This window comes from Neovison vison, chromosome 1 (assembly GCF_020171115.1).
Source record: "Neovison vison isolate M4711 chromosome 1, ASM_NN_V1, whole genome shotgun sequence".
NCBI lineage: Eukaryota > Metazoa > Chordata > Mammalia > Carnivora > Mustelidae > Neogale > Neogale vison.
In genome coordinates this window covers 175,008,868-175,030,381 of record NC_058091.1, presented here as the reverse complement: position 1 = coordinate 175,030,381, position 21,514 = coordinate 175,008,868, and the positions used below count along the sequence as shown (strand labels likewise).

The following is a 21,514-nucleotide window of genomic DNA, read 5'->3' as shown; positions in this document are numbered from 1 at the left end:
CCACGATATGAACAGAGTTTTTATGAGAAAATTTAAAATCTACAAATGACTCTTAAACTTAGGAAAACACACTCTTTCACTCAAAATAATGAGAAGACAAAGTAGAGGTAAAGTAAGAGACCTCACTTTGACAAAATGTAGACCAAGAACTCAAGTGATAGAGAGAACATTAGCAGAGTTGCTGTGCAAATATGACATGCAAAGTCGTGCAGCATTCCACATTCAAACAGAAATGCAATTTTAAAGCATCAGCTTGACAAAAATCCACGGTTTTTTCCCATCTTTTTTTTTAATTTATTTTTTATTTTCAGCATAAAAGTATTCATTATTTTTGCACCACACCCAGTGCTCCATGCAATCTGTGCCCCCTATAATACCCAGCACCTGGTACTCCGACCTCCCACCCCCCGCCCCTTCAAAACTCTCAGATTGTTTTTCAGAGTCCATAGTCTCTCATGGTTCACCTCGCCTTCCAATTTCCCCCAACTCCCTTCTCCTCTCTAACTCCCCATGTCCTCCATGCTATTTGTTATGCTCCACAAATAAGTGAAACCATATGATAATTGACTTTCTCTGCTTGACTTATTTCACTCAGCATCATCTCTTCCAGTCCCGTCCATGTTGCTACAAAAGTTGGGTATTTGTCCTTTCTGATGGAGGCATAATACTCCATAGTGTATATGGACCACATTTTCCTTATCTATTCGTCCGTTGAAGGGCATCTTGGTTCTTTCCACAGTTTGGCGACCGTGGCCATTGCTGCTATAAACATTGGGGTAGAGATGGTCCTTCTTTTCACTACATCTGTATCTTCGGGGTAAATACCCAGGAGTGCAATGGCAGGGTCATAGGGAAGTTCTATTTTTAATTTCTTGAGGAATCTCCACACTGTTCTCCAAAGAGGCTGCACCAACTTGCATTCCCACCAACAGTGGAAAAAAGACAGTCTCTTCAATAAATGGTGCTGGGAAAACTGGACAGCTATATGTAGAAGAATGAAACTCTTTGTGTACACCATACACAAAGATAAACTCAAAATGGATAAAAGACCTCAATGTGAGACAGGAATCCATCAGAATCCTAGAGGAGAACATAGGCAGTAACCTCTTGGATATCAGCCACAGTAACCTCTTTCAAGACATGTCTCCAAAGGCAAAGGAAACAAAAGCGAAGATGAACTTTTGGGACTTCATCAAAATCAAAAGCTTCTGCACAGCAAAGGAAATAGTCAAGAAAACAAAGAGGCAACCCACGGAATGGGAGAAGATATTTGCAAATGACAGTACAGACAAAAGGTTGATATTCAGGATCTATAATGAACTCCTCAAACTCAACACACACAAAATAGACAATCATATCAAAAAAATCCACGTTTTTAAACACACTTGGTAAGTGTGTGGAGAGTAGAGCTCTCAGCCATTGCTGGTCAAACTGTAAATTGGCATAATCCCCATGGAGGGCAATTTTGAAGTATCTTTCACAAATTACATGGTACATATCCTGTGAGCAACCAATTTTACTTCTAAGGATGTATCTTACATAGACATACTCATAGAGACCGTAAATGATGGTAAGGACAAGTAATGCACTATAGCACAGATTGTAAAAACAAAATTTAGAAACAAAGTGTCTGTAGATGAGGGATGCCTTAATATATTATGGTATATTCACACAAGGGAATATTACACACTCCTTATCTTGATGTGGAAATACATGTGAGATAGATTTTTTTAAGTGAAAACACAAACATAGAAGAATATGTAAAATACGGTACCCCTGGCATAAAACACAGAAAAATAATGCATGCTTATTTGGTTTTATGTGCACAAAAACCTGTGTGGAAAGACACCTAAGAATTGAACACGATAATATATGTCAAAGGGTGTACTGGGAACTGGACAAATGAGAAATAAAGTCAGGAAGAGACTTAGCATTGTATAGTTGTGAGGAGTGAGGAGTACAGTCCTTGGCAATAGTCATGACAGTGAGTGAAGCTGCAGACGTACAAGTTTGTACGGAAATACGGAAGCAACTCAAGTGTCCATCAACAGATGAATGGATAAAGGAGATGAGGTGTGTGTGTGTGTGTGTGTGTGTGTCTATATACACATATGTGTGTGTGTGTGTGTATCCTTCATCTTCTCTCGATATATACTGAATATTACTCAGTCATAACCATGTATGAAATTTTGCCATTTGCAATGACATGGATGGATCTAGATGATATAATGTTAAGTGAAGTCAGAGAAAGACAGAGGCCATATGGCTTCCCTTCTATGTGGAATTTAAAAGCAAATGAACAAAGGAAAAAAGAGACAAACAGAAAAACACTCTTAAATATAGAGAACAACTATGATTACCAGAGGAGAGATGGGTGAGGGAAGGGTCAAATACACAAAGGGGATTAATAGTCACTGATATGATGAACACTGAGTTATAGAATTGTTGAATCATTACATTGCACATCTGAAACTAATAAAACATTATTGGTTAATTATACTGGAAGTTCTAAAAATTCTATTTAAAAAAAGAAAGAATGTGGTATTTATAAAATACAATCACTGAGTCCAGATTATAGGGATCTGGATTGAAGGCTGAAGAGTTTGGGTTTTACTTCATGAATGTGGGAAGGTTCTAGAAGTGCAGGAGAAGCACAGTATTAGCATCCAAATGGCTCCTGAGCAAGGATAACCTGGCAACAAGTTTGCAGAATGGTTAGAGGTAAGGGTGGATCTTGGAGAAAGGAAAACAAGTATGAGGGTACTGGAGAAGTCCAAGTGAGACATTCTTAGAATCATGATGGAAAGTACAAGGGAACAGATACATGGCATCACATGGAGGAACGAGGGAATAATAGGGACCCAATAAATACTTGCTGTAAAAATGGATAATTAAATGAATGAATAAATAAATGAATGAGGTCCGACAGCTGGAGCTCATTTTCACTCCTGCTCCCCACTCAAATTATTAGTCAGCCTGCATTGAGTTCTTTCTCCAGAGTCCCCTTCCTGCCTGACACTCTTGGAGGAAAGGCAAGACCAACAGTCTATTTATTACTAGATGGGGAAAGGAAAAATTCTTAGCTTTCTTGTTAAGCTTCTGCTCTTCCCCTGTTCATTCTCGAATCAACTCAGCAAAAGGAGTGCTTTGCAGAAGGGCTGTGGTTTCCGAGGCGTGCACACTGCAGATTTCTTGGTCACCACAGAGGGGATGTGACCGAGCTATTTTCCTCGAAGCCAGGGACCACTAATGAATAGACAGGAATGTTAGACTGAAGCGGGAAATGCGGGACAGGACCCGGGACAATCGGGTTTCTGTGTGATGACATGATTTAATCCTGGATGTTCTTCAGGAATGAATGGTAAAACAGATGTCTGAGGAAAGAAAAGAGGAAAGAAGGAAGAAAAAAATTAAGGAAATAAAATATGAGGGGAAAGAAAGGAGGATGAAAAAAGAAAAAAAAAGAAAAAGGAAAAAGCAGAAAAAACAAATTGTTTTTATTTTTCTGAAACTTCTCTGTTGGAAGATTTATAGACATTTAGCCCTGACAGTCAAATGAAGTAAGCACTATCATTTTTAATTTTATAGATGAAATCACCTAAATGATGATTACTATTCTTATTACTACTATTACTATTATATCTCAAGCTTTCTTATAAATTCACACCCTTGGGCAGCAGGTCATAGAGTAATAAAATCGCTTATGACAAGGAAATGCAATTATTGTGAGAACAAGGACCATTTGGGAAAAGACAATTTAACTGATAATACAATTTACCTTTGCTTTTTAATTCAACTGATACTGCTATGGGAGAACTGTACTTTTAGCAGTCATTGTCAGACCTGGTTTCTATGGAAATTTTCGGCTGCTGTCATTGGATAAAGTCAATGATGCCATGGGAACAACATCCCTGAAAATGGCAAGCTTCTCTTCCAAAGGTGTAATGTGCTTTCTCCTGAAATGTGACACAACCCACTGACAAACACAAATTCCCTCCAGAGATAAGCACAATATGAGTTAGCTCTGCTACTGTTCTCAAAAATTACTGTGAAAAATTACAAAAAAAAAAATTACATACCCAAATAACGATTTTCAATTAAAGGAAGAAGAGAAAGGAAAATAACATCATAATCAAGAGGGGGATGGAGAGTCTTCATGAACCTAAACTCAGCCACTGAAACCACAACTCATGTATAGATGTGCTCCTTACTTGGACTTTCCTCCCCTTAATTTATGACATGTCCTAGTCAGGCAGAGAGAGCTTCCCTTCTTCTCCGTACTTTTCCACACCTATCTGCCACTGTCCTCCTACTATGCAGATTCCCCAGTGTTAAAAGTCACTGGCTGTTTGCAGACATCTTACCCTAGGGTTTGCAACTGGTCACTGCTTGGAGGGGTGAGAGCAGATGGAAACTGTGCATGATGAAGGAGAGAGTGGAAAGAAGCATTTCCTTACTGAAATATTTGGTGTGTCACTTTACCTGAAATTTCATTCTAAGTGAATCCTTGGAGTTTCCACAATACATCATCCACTTGTGTAATCATGGTGAACATGCAAACTGCATGGGCTCTTGGATATCTGAAAGTTGATATGTGATGATACAGAAGGTCTTGGGGTACGAACAGGAAATGTATTATAGCCTTCCTCGTCTATACATGCCTTTAGTAAAAGGAGGAAGAAGAAAGAGCCAAGAAACTGGATATAGTAGCTATGAAGGCAAGTAGAGTCCTAGGTCTTTCTCTAGTTGTCCACCATGCCCCTGGGGTCTCCATTTTTCTTGGCAGGGGAAACTAGTATTAACAGAAGACACAGGTATTAGAATACTGCATAGCAAAACACTGCTTGAGTCTCCATGATGAAATTACTTGAGGTTTTTATTTTTGAGCGGAAGGGAGAGCTAAAAGATATTCAGCAAAGCTGAAGCCCTTCAAACCACCCTCCCCCATACAACTACTACTTCTTTGACCACCATGTTCCCATTTTACATGGTGGATCTCAACTCCATTTTGATTTGATTTTTAGAAATTAAAAGTAAAACATCAATCATTTAACTTCCCTCAGAAATGATGCAAAGGAAAAAGGAAAGGAGTTAAAGAAATTAACCTGTCATGGATTTAAGACTTTTTAAGGCTTCACTGTTGGATCTAGTGGAGCTCTTTGCATGCTTCAGATTGACTTGTGTGCCTATTTTGGTATCTGCCCATCCTAAGAACACTGCTTCTGTGTGCTGAGTTTATTATTCTGTTTTCCAGTGTGAAGACGCTCAAGGGGGATAAAACTCCTTTAGGCATGGTGTTAGGTGTGGTGATCTCTTCTGTCGTCTGAAACATTTGTATGAGAGACAGCTACCCAAAGGTGAAGGTGCCATCTTGCCATGGGCCAGAGTGAGCTATTCCTCTCCAAGCAGAAGTGAAGGATGCAGGCCAGCTTAGCACAGTTAAGGTGCAGGACTCAGATGAATTAAGGGGAGTTATAAATCAATAGTGACATGTGGATTCAAACACGGAGCGTTCGCAACCCCCAGACTTCCCCATCAAGTGCTCTAGCTGTTGTTCACAGAAAGGCTGGTTCAATGAACATCTGTTTTGCTGATTTTCAGACCTATTTTGTTGGCTCTGCCCTTTTGAAGTTTTGCATAAGTTGGGAGTTTTATTCTAAAACCCCTTTTCAAATTTTCTCAGAAGATAAGGTTGTATTTGTTGCCTGAAAGAGTAATGTATGTGCCCTGAAGGTTCAGCGATGCCAGGGGAGAAGAGTGTCTCTGTTCTACTCCTAGCTCTCCTAAATGCCACTTCCCTATCATAAACCCATATACCTTCTTTGGATTTCCTCTAGCTCCAAAGGGCATAAACATGACAGCAAGCCCAATTAAAAGATCCTTCTCAATCCTACCTCACAAAGGGACAAATAGGAGTGAATGACAACACCCAAGAAACCATCTACCTCCACCTGCTCTCCAGAATTTAAGCTATAATATCTCGAGATGCTGCTTTCCTCAAAGCCACATTGGCCTTGACATACAAGCCTCCCTGGGCGGTAGTCCTGGGCGGATAAAACGGCTAATCACACTGCACTTCAGGAAAGAAAAATGGGAGCTCGATGTAGCGCGAGTCCATGTATCATAACTATTTTCAGGGCAAGTGAAATGTCAAGGCTAAAATACCCTCCAGCTATCTATAAAAGAACGTTAGCCAGATACACAGTCATGGCAGAGTTTTGAAATATTACTCAATTGATTTTCCCCATCAGAAAAAAAAAAAACAAAAAATATATTTTTCTCCTTCACATTTATCAAAAAGGGTACTGAATTAAAGGTAAAAATACAGAAGCAGTCTGGTATCCTGTCAAAGTTAATCTATGTGCCATCGTCCAATCTATCCCACAGAAATGCATTATACTGGAATTGGAAAGCTATTTCATCAGTAAGATGTTTGATTCGTCCTCCTTTAAGATTTTTATTTTGTTTTGTATACTTGCATTATTGAAACTCGAGAGAGTGTTTAATATAGGCTGTTGCTAATTCTGTAAATTAACTCTTCTGTTGTGCACAAAATGGTCAACTGCTACAGATTTTTTTTTAGAAGATTTTATTTATTTATATGACAGACAGAGATCACAAGTAGGCAGAGAGGCAGTCAGAGAGAGAGAGGAAGGGAAGCAGGCTCCCGGCGGAGCAGAGAGCCTGAGGCAGGGCTCCATCCCAGGACCCCCCCCCCCCACCATCATGACCTGAGCCGAAGGCAGAGGCTTTAACCCACTGAGCCACCCAGATGCCCCAACTGCTACAGATTAAAGATATTTTATTTTCATTTTTCCTATTTTAATGATCTTCTAAAAGATTTACATTCCTCTGTAATATATAAATTTATGGGAATAGAGACACAGGAGTGGATTACTTTTGACAAATTAATTGAACCCCAAGTGTTAATAGTTATTGTCTTAATATATGGTACAATTATGAATAAAACTTTCTTCTCTTTACCTATGTGTTTGATGGCATCACATATATTTTATTTTCATACTATCTGAATCACAGAAGAATAGCTAGACTTTTGCCGCCAACATGCATTCTGAACAGTGGTAATGCTCTGGAATTTGAAATGATTTGAGATGATTTATTTTCTCAATCAACATTTAATTAACATGCCTACTTGATATCAGCTACTTGTATAGGTTTTGAGAGCCTAATGAGAAAGAAAACATACTTTGCATCTCCATTGAACTCCCAATCTGTAACTATTAGCCCAAGATTTTTTTTAATGAAGACTTTTTATAAAGGCTGTCATATAGTTTTGAAAAAGTCATTTGAAACCATTACAAATTGGCACCAAAAGAAAGGCAAAGACTTTAGCCCATCTTGAAGAACTTTTCTCTGTATATTCACATATGTAAATGGAGAATAAAAACAAAGAGGCTCAAGCTTTATACTAATTGTAGAAAAAAATAATTCTGAAAAGATTTTAAAAGTGAATAAGTGATATTCATGGATCTTATATACTCCCAATCTGGCACTACATGGACAAAACACATGGACCTAGACAACTTACTACTTCAACTTTCAAAAACGTCATGTTCATAAGGTATAGTGCCTGGCCTGCCTTTTATAGCCAAGAGTTACAGAAGAAAAGTAAACGGTGGGAATGGTTTCATGTTCTTTCTTTTTTCCTTCTCTGCAATGAGATCCCCATTCCCCTTTCATGATCTGACGCCAGCACTCAGGACCTGACTTAGAAAATATTTACAAATATTACTACAAAAACAGATCTTATCAAACTGAGACCTTTGAGTGGAGCCAAAGACTATAATGTTAAGTGAAAAAAAAAAAAAAAAAAAACAGACAGACCGGCTATCAGGAAATAATCGTGTAATTTAGGGTACCCAGATAAACTCACAAGGTCCCTTTGTTTCTTCCACATTAACAAGGAGCTCTCTTTATTCCAGAAGAGATCACATATCCAATTAAAAAATACAAACTGTTCAGATGGAAGGAAACTTACAGGTAAGTATATCCAGTGCACACATCCCTGTGTTGTCACGAGGGAAGTAAAATCCAGAGAGATCCATCTCAGAGCTGGCAAAGCTCTCCAGGCCTCTATTGGGATGCTTTCCCAGTAGACCTACTTCTTAAGAGTACACTACACTATGCAACGGCATATTTGCTGGGAACCTGCTGAAACAAGCTGTAAGGAGAGAGGTCTAGCAAATCTGAATGAGTGAATTCATAAAACTGTATTACGGGGCGCCCCTCCAAATTGTATATAGTTCAGATTTCTCAGGATCCCATCCTGCTGATACAGATAGAGCATAGAGTTTCATATCCTTGTAACTTATTAAATCTATATTGGAGTTGACTAGACTACAGTCCATTTTTTTTTTTTTTTTTGGCAAAGGTCTGGCCAATTAAAAGAGTCTAGACTGGATCATGAGGGATTTCTCTCTCTCTCTCTTTTTTTTTTTTTGTTTAAAGTGTTAATTTCAAGGGCTTCTCATTAGTTTTTCAGTCACCATTTCTTCCTGTTTCATAGGAACACGTTGCTTTTTCAGTCAATGAAAAAAAGTCTATTAATATCAAAATAACTTCAGAATGCACATATTTTCTAGCTGGTTTAAATGGAAAAAATAATTTTAATATGTGAGGTAAAATAGGTACATGAGGTGCATATATGTCAAGAATAACTCATATTTAGAGATTTTTTATCATATTGAAATGAATTTTCACTTATGTATGAAGCAGAAGAATTGCAAAGGAAGTAGTTCTTCCTGTTTATTTCATTTTTTGGAATATCTCATTGTTCACATGAGAGAAAACCTAGATGTCTTTGTTGAAAAGGTAATCCTGAGGACTCCTGGGTGGCTTAATTGGTTAAGCATCTGCCTTTGGCTCTGGTCACGATCACTGGGGTCCTGGGATTGAGCCCCTCATAGGGCTTCCTGCTCAGTGGAAAGTCTGCTTCTCCCTCTACCCCTCCACCACCTGCTCTCTTGCTCTTAAATAAATAAAATCTTTAAAAAAAATTAGGTAATCCTGAAATATTGTTCTATAACCAAGATAAAAATATTTCTTTTTCAACTCCCTATACTTAACATTCAATTTCAGTTCCATGATTGATAATGTGCATTAATAATAAAACACTTCAGGATTTAGCACATCATGGTATGATCAGAGTACAGCATCAACAAAGAAAAAGACAAAGACAAAACAATAAGAAAAAGGGTTAGCATTCCTTGATATGAATTTCTGAAATACAAACTATAAATTTACAAATACAGAAGATTTCCTATCCATTTGAGGAAGAAACACACACACACACACACATACACACACATACCAATTACACTAATTACTACATTTTATGAAATGTATTCTAATCATTCATGACATAAAGGATTTCTACTTGAGAAAACCACTGAACTTTTGTTTATGGAGATTCTGTTTCTTAAGCTCCTTGAGAGTTTGGGAAAATGTATCACATATCTTAAGCAACATAGAACAATTAAATGTAATCAGATATTATCAACTTATCAATCCTTAGATGGCAGCATCCTAGAAAAATGCACTATTTTGGAGAAAACATAATATTTTAGGGGAAATAAAGCCTGTTGGAAGTAAAAATATCTATTTTACTCCAAAACAAATCTACTACTGTCTCTGGGTAAAACTCCACTTCACCAGTCTGTAGTCACCCATTTAGATGGAAGAGTTGACGTTTGAGGAATGGCTTTTCCCTGCTAGGGTTCTTCATTCAGTACACTGATAAATATTTTTGGGGTAGGAGTTTTATCTATGCCCATTTATACCTGGCACATTTTTAAACACCTTGAATCCCTTCTTAGAGTTCTGTCAGAACTAAAAATTCTGCAGTAAATTTTTGCCTTCTTTAATCTTAAATTCTCCAAACATTTTCATTTTTACCCTTAATGCTGTTTTCTCCAAACACCTTATAAGTGTGTATCTGTGTGTGTGTATGTGTGTGTGTGTGTATGTGTGTGTATTCTATCCAACAAAGCTAAAGAAAATTAAAATTGGAGGATGTCAAGAACTCTTCTCAAGAAGTTCCACAAAGTAGTTGCTCAGTAAGTATTTATTTCATTAAAAAAGAAAACACAAACATGCTGTTACAAACTAGATTAAACAATGTTTCTTCAGGTCATCTATATTCTGTTCTTTGTATTGTCTTTCCTAACAGAGTTGAAAACATGGATAAATTAGATTTTTCTATTATGTGGCCACAAAGAGACACTGCACTTTTATCTTGTTTGTAATAAATATGCATAGCCAGTGGCAATTGTGTATTCTGAAGGTAGTATTAGCGAAGAGAACACTAAACCTACCTAAAATCATGACTATTTTGGTCATAATGTTCACAAGCACTTCTGCCAATTCTGAAATGATGGATTACTAATTCCATCCTCAAATACTTGAAATTTCTCCAAACAATCAATTTGGAATTCTACTGGGCATAGATCATTATTTTGGAGCCAAATTCAAAGTTGTTAATGAACTTCTATCTCAGATTCTACAGCTGTCATTTCAAATAAAATTTTATTGATACATTTCGTAAAAATTAAATTCTAGTTGCATTGGACTCTGGTAAATATAAACAACACACTTCTCTTAGATTCTTGCTCTTGGTTTTGATCTCTTTACATTAAAAAGGGAGAAAAAAAGGAAGGAGGGAGATAAATTGTCAGTGTCATGAATTTTGCCTTTGACATTAAACAGCTCGCTTAAATGCTGCAGAATTGATAGTTCTGTATTGGATTTACACTGTGATAATGATAACATAGTGTTATAACATTTATTGCCAAACAGCTGAGATCTCAGGCTTTTTATTTGTTTTTTAAATGGAGTGTCTCAGTCTGTAAGCAAGGATTTTTAGTTTTTATTTATTCTTTTTTTTAATAGATTAGGAGACTGAATCTTCAGAAGATGATTTTAGACCTTGTAGAGGGTAAAGAAAGCAACCACACTTGTAATTACTTAAGGAGTGGCAGTAAAAAAATTTTAAAAAATTACTTAAACCAGGCAACTCTGAGGATGAATTAAAATAGAAACTTTAGAATAGCTCATTTAACTTAAAATGTGACATACATTTTATGCTTGGTTAATATCTGAGCTTTAAAATAAGACATTAAAAATTAAGTCACCCTTCTGAAGATAAATTACCAAAATTCTTTCCATATGAAGTGCTTAAGTATATTCTCCCGAGGTTCAAATGGGTATGATTTTCACCTTCCCTTTACACTTTACGCATGCTACAGCACAATATGCTTTATACAAGGATATTTCCACCAATGAAGAGGCCTATGTCCTATGAAAATCAGTCCCTTGGAACTTGAGAGAAATACTTAATAATTTCTTCTATCCAACAGAGGATAATAGTTGCCAATATACCAGAGCTTACTATATACTAGGTACTGGGATAAGATACAAACCTAAACAGGTACTAGTTTATCATCATCCCTATTTTTTTAAAAGATTATTTTTTATTTTTTTAAAAGATTATTTATTTGTCAGAGAGAGAGAGAGAGAGCACGCAAGCATGAGCAGGGAGAGCTGCAGGCAGAAGGAGAAACAGACTCCCTGCTGAGTGGGGAGCACGATGCAGGACTCGATCCCAGGACTCTGGGATCATAACCTGAGTTGAAGGCAGATGCTTAACTGGCTGAGCCACCCAACAACCCCCATCATCCCTATTTTATAGTTGAGAAGAGAGATATTTCAGTAAAGTAATTTCAAATGTTAACCCTAAGTAAATGCCAGAGAACCACATTTTCTAATTCTGGCTCTCTGATCCTCTGACTGACTGACTACAGCCTGGTGCTCACTGGAAAAGCCTGCAGGGATGGGGCAGAAGAGTCCACCTGGGCTGCCATGACTGTCGGCTTGCTATCCATCATCCATGGGTGGAATTTTGAAGATACAAGATGTAACTGGGCTAGAGGTGACTGCCACCCAGGTCACTCAGAGCCTGGCTAGGACCAGGTCAGGGAAACTCATTCCTCAAACCCACTTCAGGGGTAATTCTGGGTGGAGATGAGGACAAAAAGTCTCTGCTCCAAAGTCTAGTCAGGGGCTCTTTGGGCAATTACATGGAGGCTAAAACTACCCTTGACCCCATCTCTAGGCAAGTTGTACCAAAGACAACTTCCAGTTGGAAGACCTCTATTTCCAACAGGCTGAAAGAAGAGAGAGGCAAACAGAAGCTATACAAGGCTCAGTGACCTGAAGGACTTCTACAAATATTAACTAATTAATTTTCATTTTTGTAATCATCCCATTGAGTACAGACTATTATAATACCTCCTAATGAAGCAACATCCAAAGTTTCTGAGCTAGGAAGTGGCAGAGCCAGAGTTCCATATCCTTACATTTGGTTCCATGCCACTCCACCATGCACGTCTCATTGCCGAGGCAGTCTCAGCCCCCCAGGAACCATACCCCACTCACCGGCCTGGAAACGCAGCAAGTCTGCACCACACTGGCCCAACCAGACTGACTATTCCAGGTACGGGCTGACGAAGATGCTGTTTTTAAACATGTGCTTTGAACAAGGGCATTGACAGAGACTGAAGGCAGAAGCTCAGATACACACAATGGATACCTGATGCCCAGGGAGGGTGAAAATAAAACCCTAGGGACAATCAGGGAAACAGTAACCATGTTGGCTAATAGACAGCATGGAATTGGGGCCAGACAGTCTGGGTTCAGATTCAAGTTCTATCACTCCCTAGCTGTGTGGCTTCCCAGTTTACTTTGACTTTTTGAATACTGGATTCCTCACCCTTAAAGGGGGTGTGGGAATAATATTGACCTGTGCAGATTGTTGTAAGAATTCAGTGCAAAGTGGCACTTACTAAAGATTATATAAGGGTGGCCATTGAACCTATTTCCTAGAAGAGGATGAGAAGAACCTAAGAGCGCAGGAAGAGAAATACAAACTTTATCATCACAAAGATATTTTCAGTCATGCTGGGTCAAGTGATTTTACTGGTCCTTTAGTGAGAAGCAACTGGATATCAATACTCATACCCCACTCCTCTTTCACAGTGTTGATTAAAATCATGCCCATGGTAGATGTTCTCAATGAATTTTTGTCAACTACAGTGAATCCAGAATAGAGCCACAAGTTCTTCCCAATCCAGGATGCATCGCTGCATCCATTTTGCCTTTCCCATTAGAAAGGGAGCAATTTGCCCATTCTTTGAATGTGGGCTGGCGTTGGTCTGACAGAACAAAGAGAAGAGATGGTACAAACACCTCCGGGGTTAGATCAGAAGCTATGCAGCACGCTGGCCTCGCTTTCTGGGAACGCTGTCTTGTGACCGCCATGTAAAGAAGCTGAGCTGGTCTACTAGAGATTTAGACCAGGCGAAGGAGAACGAAGGGAACTCAGCTGACAAGAGACACACCTGCCTGCCAGTCATGTGACTGATACCATCTTCCCACCAACCCACTCATCCCTTTGCTACGTGTAGCTTCAAGAATGAGGAAAGACGAGGAGAAGAACTAGCAACAATTTTGAGAAAAAATAGATCACTGTTTTAAATTGCGGATTGAGCGGGGCACCTGGGTGGCTCAGTGGGTTAGACCGCTGCCTTCGGCTCAGGTCATGATCTCAGGGTCCTGGGATCGAGTCCCGCATCGGGCTCTCTGCTCAGCAGGGAGCCTGCTTCCTCCTCTCTCTCCCTCTGCCTGCCTCTATGCCTACTTGTGATCTCTCTCTCTGTCAAATGAATAAATAAAATCTTAAAAAAAAAAAGTGGCATCATACCACTTTAAATTGCGGATTGAGCATGGCAAGAAAAAGCTAAAACAGCTTCTTCATGAATTAAAGAATGTTTTCAGAGGGGCACCTGTATGGCTCAGTGGGTTAAGTGTCTGATTCTTGATTTCAGCTCAGGTCTTGATCTCAGGGCTGTTAGTTCAAGCCCCATGCTGGGGTCCATGGTGGGCAAGGAGCCTACTTAAAAAAAAAAAAAAAAGAATGCTTTTAGAAATTTCTATGCCATTTCTAAGACTGTAGACTCCATGTATGAATGAAACCAAGATTTGGGCAAAGACATGAGGCAGAACACAAAGACATTTTGAGGAATGCTGCCTTTATCAGGTTTATTTTAGTCTGATTTGATTCTCTCATAAGTACTGCAATCCAGGAGGGCCATTTTTCTGCACAGGGATATTCTAGACCTATATTCTACATGCATAGATACATATAATATTGTAAAAATATTTATCACTAGAGCATAGATTAGAGCACAAGACTGGGAGCAAAAGGATCTAACGTTGATTCCTGGCTTACCAGCCACCCACCTTAGACAGTTTACTACATTAAGTATTACCAATTACAAGTAACATGTGTGTGTCCAATACTGAATAAACAAGACTCATTGGATACCACCACAAAAATAACTTAATTTTTCTCTATTAATATCCATTCCTCTAAAAGTTTCCTTGCAGGGAGTTCTTTCCTTGTCTATCTATAAAAACTCATCGTGAAACCTGTATTATTTTCTCCCAGAGTACACACCCAAGTCCTAAAACTTGCCAAAATTTGGAAGAGCAGATGTAGTCTCACACAATCAAAGACAGAAAACAAAGAAACAAGCAAGTATTACCAAAAATAAAACATGTAAAATGCGATTATAGAAGAAAGACCAAAACAAATATAATGATTAATAGTGAGTTTAACTCCTTCACTAAAGAGAAGTGACTAGATTTCTAGTCACTTTGGATTAACAAATACTAGTGAGCTAGATACTTCTATGAAATTCTCAGTAATGTCAGCAGATATACAAAAATATTTTTTAAGTAATTATGAACTATGAGATGCCGGAGAGATAATACTCAATGTATTAATATTAAAAATACATGAATGTTTGAAAAAAAGCCCAATTGTATGATATACAGGATTTTTTTAAATAAAAAGATATAGTGCACAATAAAACTTGTATACCTTTATATGTAGATAGCATAGCACTGAAATGAAAAGAGCCATGACTTGAGAAGGTTGGCAAAGACTCCTGAGTCTTCCAATCTTCTCCAAATAAGAGCCAAAGAACTAGACACACAAAGCATGACCTCAGGATCTATTATATTTATGACATTGCTCTTGGCAACAGGGAGATAAAGCAAGAAATCGTAGAGTCTAACCATCCAAGAGCTTACTGTCTTCTCGGAGGAGATAGCCCACATATTAAGCAATAGTAAGTAACACAGACAGTCTGGCTTTGAAATAATAGAAAAAAACACTGAGGGCTCTAAGAGTTCCATCAAAGCCAGTCAGGGCTTCAAACGTGTTCCTTTCTTTCTAGAACAGGCAGTACTTGATACTCTGTCCGCAACTTTGGTACGAGTCATCAATTCTGGCCAAAAAGAAGAGACTTCCCCAAAATCTTACACCGTGAAGTCCAATCCTCAAATAAATAACACTTCAGGTTTGTTTTGCCGTTTTACTAAAATACCAGAATTAATGAAATTTCTTTTAGTCTTCGATGTCTTTCACACTGATTTCCAGGAGTTTACTTTTATGTGCTCTGGAATCCTTTTTCAAGAATTTTTTAAAACTATATTTTTAAATCGTTATATACCTGCCAAATGGCAGTGAGCTTGCTAAAGTATTAGGTTGCATAAATAGAAGCCAAACTCACTATCACTGATTCTTATCCTGATAGAATATAGTTGGTTCAAATGAACACTGTGGTCAAAACCGAGACAGTAAGGAGTTTTAGTACTTCCAATTTTACTAACATCTGAAAATTTTAGGGTTTTTAAAAAGCTCTTTTCCTGATCAGGAAAAACAAAAACAAAAACAAAAAAAACGTAAAAAGAAAAAAGATGCATAAGGTCTAACTTAGAACAATCTATGTGATGGTTTTGTCTTCTAAACAAACAGTCAGTTTGTGTATACATATACTCAGGAACACAATGACAGCAAAACACATCCACCCCTGAAGAGTCTCAATAATAAGTGACCATTGTAGTTTTACATGTGGGAGATAGAGGAAAACTAATTATCATTCATTTTATATTACTTTGTACTATCTGGTTGGTTCAAATGAGAACTGTAGTTTTTTTTTTTTTAAGATTTTTATTTATTTATTTGATAGAGAGCGCGCGCAAGTAGGCAGAGAGGCAGGCAGAGAGAGAGGGGGAAACAGACTCCCCACCGAGCAGAGAGCCTGACGTGGGGCTCGATCCCAGGACCCTGAGATCATGACCCGAGCCAAAGGCAGAGGCCTAAACCACTGAGCCACCCAGGTGCCCCTTTTTTTTTTTTTTAAAGATTTTTATTTATTTATTGAGAGCTATAGTCTTAATATTCTATTGCTCCAGAGAGTAAAGTGTTAAAACACTAGACCACTTTATTAATTTATTTGGCAGTCTAAATATTTTGGTTTACTTAGTAGTCCCATTTCCAAAAAAAAGTAGTCTCACACATGAATACTTAACAAATACACTTCCAGATCAGGAACCCAAAAGTAAAATATCTGATCTTCTGCCACGGCCTGGCTTGAGTGCCTGAACCAATAAATCAATACTGGAATAATTAATTATCACCTTCAATCATGTCAAGTCAGTCATTTTTGGTTAGTAAGCAAACCAGCTAGAGCGAAAAGAACACTTCTAGGGATTAAAGTTATTTGCCCCCCCTTTGGCTGAGTTATCTTAAACTCTTCACCATTCATAGTATTTTCTATACTAAGGAAAGTAAAACTTTTTTTTTTTTTTAAGATTTATTTAACAGACAGAGATCACAAGCAGGCAGAGAAGCAGGCAAAGAGAGAGAGGAGGAAGCAGGCTCCCTGCTGAGCAGAGAGCCAGATGTGGGCCTCGATCCCAGAACCCTAGGATCATGACCTGAGCAGAAGGCAGAGGCTTTAACCCACTGAGCCACCCAGGAGCCCCAATACTAAGGAAAGCAAAGCCAACTGAGAGGGATTTAGCTTCCCACGGTGCGGCTAAATTACTATTTTTTGCCATCTTCATAATCACCTAATAGATTCCACAACTTTGAGCCCTTCATTTCACTAATTCAGCAAATCCTTCTTGAGAGCCTCACCATGCCAGGCACTGGAGAGGCAAGAGAGAGCAGTATCAGACTGGTTTCCAACCCTCGAGGAGATTACAGGTGGGCGTGGGAGAGAAGTGATAGTGGGACAAACTGGTAACTGCTACAAAATGTTCGTCAGCTCTTTCACCTACCAATCCATTTTCATGGTGACTCATGCCCATCCATCCCTGAGATGGATAAGAGGGGCTCTGTTATGCTTACTGCTGTAAGTCTTCAATCAGTCACCTAGAACACACCAGACATCCTGAGGACTGAGAAGGTAAACTTAACTAATTCCAGTGGCAAAACCTTGACTTGGGTTAGTCATCACACTAAATCTACCGTTCCCTCAATTACACGGATCATTTCTTTGACTCTCTGTCTCCTTTAGTAGTTGGAATGTTGCTTCTTACAGTAAGATAAAATCAGATGTGGTCATTTCTAAAAGATGCATGAAAAAAGATACTTTTTAGGTACTATAAAATCTAGTTTTCCAAAACAGAAATAAGATAGCAGATGAAAAAGAAACTTTTTCTTTTTTTCTTTTCTTTTTTTTTTTTTTTTGCAAGATCAAGACATATTGCGACAATCCATTGGGGTCAGTTCAGGTGTGCTTACCTAGAATACCCACCACTATGTTTCAGGTAAAATGGTGAATTTAGAAAACAAGATTTTATTAATAAATTATTTTAGTTCTAATTTTTTATTCTTTTCTTCTGCTGAGATATTTACTAGTACATATGCCTGAGACTTTAGTGAATACTCACATTTTTCAAGGGAGCATGTATGGCTTTCAGGAAAGACAGGGCAAAGAGTCAAGGAGATGGGTTTAATTCTTAGGTTAAGTGAAGATAATGGAAACATGTTTCAAGGTATTGCTACTTATGTGGAGAGCCACTGTCTGAATGTTTGCATCCTGCCAACATATGTACATGGACATTCTAACGTGATATGATGGTATTGGGAGATGGAGGCTTTGGTAGGTGATTAGTTCATGGTGGTGGCGCCTTCACAAATGGCATCAGCGTATTTAGAAGAGAAAAGAGGGACAACAAACAACCAAGGGTACAGAGTGTAGTGCTGGGGAATACGAAGGAGCTGGTCCTGGAAGCAAGCGGCGTGAAGCCACCACAGATCCTGCCAGAGGACGGTGAACCCAGAAAATGGAGTCAGGGAACAGTGACACAGCAGAAGGACCAGGATGCCCTCAAGCAGCCAAGGAGGCTGCCCCCTTCCCCCATTCTGCCATCTGAGGACACTGCAGAGACAGCTGCTGAAGAAGAAGCCTCTCACCAGACACCACACCTGCCAGTGCCCTAACCTTTACTTCTCGGTCTCCAGAACTATGAGAAATAACTGTCCCTTTTAAACCACCAGCATATGCTCTTTTTGTTCCAGTAGCTTGAATAATCTAAAACACACACACAGATACGTGTGTTCTCTTGGGTTACTGATCTACAGTCAGATGCTATTCTCAAGGTGTTATCCTTATCATTTCCAAATTCTAAAACCAAATAGAATAGCAGACAGCCTCATTTCTACTTTTCACAGAAAAAACATATTCAATTTCAAGAACATTAAACCTCAGTCTTTCTTGACTACTAACCCTAATTCATTAATAATTACAGTTCTAGCAATATGTAAAATACTCATCTATAGATGATTTTAACATATTAAATCATCCTTTTTATTTTTTATTTTTAATTACACAAATATATATGTTATCGTGGTAAAATTCCAAACAATCAAGAAAAAAAAATCTATCTCCCTCTGTCCTTCACTTCCAATATTAATCTACTCCAAGAATAACTATGATCAATTGTTTAGTGATTGTTTCTAAACTTTATACCAGACATTTATATACAGGTACACATGTTCACACATGATTTTGTGTTGGCTCTTTTCATGTAAATAATAGACACATATCACCTTGCAACTTTTCATTTAAGTTTTTGAGATTTCTCTATGATATTCATTGCCATATTGATGGACAATTAGATAGTCTACAATGTTTTACTTTTATAAATATGGCATCAATAATCATCTTTGTACATGTCACCTGGTCACATGATTGAATACTTCTTTTCAGTGAATACCAAGAAGTGGACATGATGGATCATGAGCAGCAGTATAAATCAGTTCTCCAAAATATTCTTCCAATGTGATTTATACTACCAGCAGTGGTGCAAAAGAATTCTTCTGTAGCGTCATGTCACTTACATTGTGGGATTATTTACAAAATGTTAGGTCTATCTAATTTTAATTTATTTTTACAGATTTTACTTATTTTGGGGGAGAGAGAGTGTGTGTGCATAAGAGTAGAGGGAGGAGCAGAGAGAGAGGGAGAAACAGACTGTGTGTTGAGCATGGAGCCTGTCATAGGGCTTGAACCAAGGACTCCAAGATCATGACCTGAGCCAAAATCAAGAGTCAGAGGGCCAACTTCCGAGCCACGCAGGCGCCCCTATCTAACTTTCTTTTAATTTACTTGTCCCAGATTATATTTGAGGTTGAACATTTCCCTTTATGTCTGTTGACCTTTTATATTCCATCTTTTGTTAATTATTCATTTGGCCACTTTTTATTAGATTATATATTTTGTTTTTTTTAATTAATTTGTAGAAGCTTTGTATTTTGAATATAATTATCTACTATAAATGCTTAAATATACTTTCCTACCCTGTCAATTCTTTTTAACTTAGTTTTGGTTCTTCTTGTGGCTTAAAAGCTTACATTTCTAAGTAGTCAATTTATCAATCACTAACTGTATGGCTATTATCTGCTGCGTATTTTGACAAAAGGTCTGCCTACGCAATAATTGTAAACATACTTCTCCCAAATTTTTTCTGAGTATCTTTTTTCCCATTAGGTTCAAAATTCATCTGGAATTCATTTTTGGGAATTCTGTAGTGAAGATTCCTAACTACAAACACATAGCTGTCTGTTTCCACATGGTATAGTGAATTCTATGGGAATGTTGTAATGTAAGATTTATAATTCCAAACTTATAGCCAACTATTCTTAAACAATTTTCCGACTTTTCCAAACCATTCTTTACCTTTCCTTTCACTAGAAAACCTACTTTTCCCATAGGGTAAACTCTTATTTAGCAAATAAGTATTAGTTGTCATTACTTCAGACAAAATTATTATTTAAGTATTTCCTCCCATAAGCTCTAAGCATTTGGAACTCTAGAGAAATGACTACACTTTATCCATAAACATGAGAACAGTTATAGAACAATCGCTCCCTTCTCCAGCTCTGGTTTGATATGTTAGCTGTTTTGTCAGAATTAGCACATCAAACTGACATCATAGTGAATGCAGCTGAGAAGGCATGAGCTTCATCTTTTCGTAGTTTCCATCTGTCTTGTTCTCTGGCCATAGCTCCTAGCTGATGACTCCCCAGCGCTAGCTGGCTTTGTATCAGAGGCTAAGTCATTAGGCAGTGAGAGAAGTGATGAGCAGCTTTCATCAGGGTCCACTCACCAGGCACTACAGGCCTCCACTGTGCTGATAGTACTTCTCTTGGTCAACCACATTATCCACGACTCAGTACAAAGACTCTGGCCTTTTATGCAAACATGCGTTTCTTCTATCAAAGAACCCCCTCCCTCCCATCTTTTCCTTTAATGTCATATAACGGCATATTCACAGACTTTGAGATTGTAGCTTTGATCATGACTGTCTTTTATATGTGAATTTCTAAGAACGCATAAATTAAAAGAGCTTATTACATAGTTTAGTGTCTTATTTGTTTCCCATATCTTTCTTCTCGAAATCCAACATGTCATTAAGACCAACTGACCACTCTCCTGAAACATCATGTAAACTTGTTTCATCTTTTCTATGCCGAGTGACACTTTTACTCAGCGCTGTATCAAATTTCACTTATGGCAACTATTGCAACACTTTCTTCAATAATTTCTCCAATGTGAATGTCACTCTCCTTTTCTTTGTATTTTGTAAAAGTCATGTCTTTCTAAACCACAGAGTGATTACAGTTTTATGATCTTAACCTAATATGCAAGTCATGTAACTCCTCATTTTCTATGAAATAAAACCCCGACCACTTGGAAGGGCAGTCAATAAGCCCTATAAATGTACAGCCACTTAGTTTTTCTAGCATCCACTGCCTCTCTCATTCTTTCTCAACCTACTATATTCTAGATGGCAACCACAAAGAAAAATGTGGCATTATATATCTTAATGTTCTTACTATGTGGCATTAGACACATTGATAGTCTTACTACGAAACATAATAAAATATTATAAGACAACTTTATCTTTCTTTTACAATGAAAATATGCTCAACTTAGGAAAAGATTACAACCCAACTTTTTCTCTTGTGAAAAGAGACAACTTTCTCCCAGTTCTTTGTGTTGAATAAAATGTCTAGCATAGTTGGAGATTCAATCCGTACTCCAAAGAAGACGATCTAGACTTTTACTTCTATGAT

At 37.9% G+C, this 21,514-nt stretch overlaps 1 pseudogene; it reads right to left on the bottom strand.

The window, feature by feature from the left end:
* Window positions 1-3,114: 3,114 nt before the first annotated feature.
* LOC122917327 overlaps window positions 3,115-21,514 on the bottom strand; it is a 39,695-nt pseudogene continuing 21,295 nt past the window's right edge.